This window comes from Carlito syrichta, unplaced genomic scaffold (genome assembly GCF_000164805.1).
Source record: "Carlito syrichta isolate Samal-C Ts95f unplaced genomic scaffold, Tarsius_syrichta-2.0.1 Scaffold306579, whole genome shotgun sequence".
Classification (NCBI taxonomy): Eukaryota; Metazoa; Chordata; class Mammalia; order Primates; family Tarsiidae; genus Carlito; species Carlito syrichta.
The window spans coordinates 238,085-239,950 of record NW_007250675.1 but is presented as its reverse complement, the minus strand read 5'-3'; the positions used below and the strand labels follow the sequence as shown (position 1 = coordinate 239,950).

General features: G+C 43.1%; 1 pseudogene; it reads right to left on the bottom strand.

Annotated features, from left to right (window-relative positions):
* Nucleotides 1-960: 960 nt before the first annotated feature.
* Nucleotides 961-1,866, bottom strand: part of LOC103265441 — a 2,449-nt pseudogene continuing 1,543 nt past the window's right edge.

Below are 1,866 nucleotides of genomic sequence, written 5' to 3'. Positions count from 1 at the left end.
AGTTGACCCTCCAAATATGGGAGTTCTGTGTTCCCCCACTACTGCATTTTAAATTTGCATTTGGTTGAAAAAAAACACCCACATTTAAGTGGACTTGTGTAATGCAAACCTATGTTGTCATGGGTCAACTGTATTATGTTTTCACTTTCATTCCTCTCAAGGTATTCTCTAATTGCCCTTGTGATTTCTTCTTTGACATACTGGTTTTCTTTTAAAAGAGTATGTTATTTAATCTCCACATATTTGCGAGTATTTCAGTGTTCCTTGTTATTCATTTCTACTTTCTTTTTTTTTTTTTTTTTTTTTTGAGTTGTAGTCTCACTCTGTCACCCAGACTGGAGTGCAGTGGCCGCTCCTAGTCACTGCAGCCTCGACCTGCTGGGCTCCGGTGATCCTTCCGCCTCAGCCTTCCAAGTAGCCAGAATTACAGGCATGCGCTACCACGCCCGGCTGATTTTTTGATTTATTGTAGAGATGAGGTCTCACCAAGTTGCCCAGGCGGGTGTCGAACCGCGGGCTCAGGTAATCCACTCACCTCGCCTCCCAAAGCGCGGGATTACAGGCTGAGCCACTGAGCCCAGCTCATTTCTAGTTTCATTCCATTGTGATTGGAAAAGATAATTCTGACTGATATAAGTCTTAAAATCTAGTAAGTCTTGTTTTGTGTTCTAACATATGGCCTATGCAGGGTAATAACTTATTAGCACTCAAGAAGGATGTGTATTCTGCTGTTGTGTGGAGTGTTCTGTTTACGTCTGTTAGATCTAATTGGTTCATAGTGTTGTTCAAGTTTTCTATTTCCTTATTGTTCTTCAGTCTGGTTATTCTTTCCATTACTGAAAGTGAGTATTGTAATATCTGACTATTTTTGTAGAATGATCTATTTCTCCCTTCATTTCTGTCCATTTTTCTTCATATATGTTGTGACCCTTAAGTTAGTTACATATATAGTTATCATTGCTATTTCCTCTTCTCTTTCTTCTTCATCTCCTCCTCCTCTTCTTCCTCTTCCTCTTCTTTCTCTTCTTCTTCCTTCTCTTCTTCCTCATCCACTCCTCCTCCTCCTCCTCTTCCTTCTCCTCCTCCTCTACTTCTTCATCATCTTCTTTTTTGAGACAGAGCCTCTCTCTGTCACCCAGGCTGGAGTACAGTGATTCAATCACAACTGACTACAACCTTGAACTCCTGGGCTCAGGACTCAAGCCATCCTCCTGCCTCAGCCTCTAGAGTAGCTGGGACTATAGGTGTGTGCCACCATGTTTGACTAACTTACTTTTTATTTATTTTTTACAGATGGCTCAGCCTGTAATCCCAGCACTTTGGGAGGCCGAGGCGAGTGGATTGCCTGAGCTCGCGGATTCGAGACCAGCCCAGGAAACTTGGCAAGACCTCGTCTCTACAATAAATCAAAAATTAGCAGGGCGTGGTAGTGCGGACCTGTAGTTCCAGCTACTTGGAAGGCTGAGGCGGAAGGGTTGCTAGAGCCCAGTAACCCCACGCTAGGGTGGCCATGAGCGTGCCACTGCACTCCAGCCTACGTGACAGAATGAGACTCCAACTCAAAAAAAATAAAAATAAAAAAATTGTATATACTTAGACGCATTCAGAATAGCAACAAAACAGTGCAACTTTTTTTGTGCAATTACAGAGTGGTATTCAGTTAACGGGACAATTATTTTGTATAAGCTGCATCAGAGACAACTGAAGATGAGAAAACTGCCATCCTCATATATAACTAATTTGGGCTGTGCACCAAAAACTACTTTAAATTTCCATGCCAGCCGAGTTCGGTGGTTCAGCCTGTAATCCTGTGCCTTTGGGAGGCTGAGGTGAGTGGATTGCCTGAGCCCACGGGTTCGAGACCCA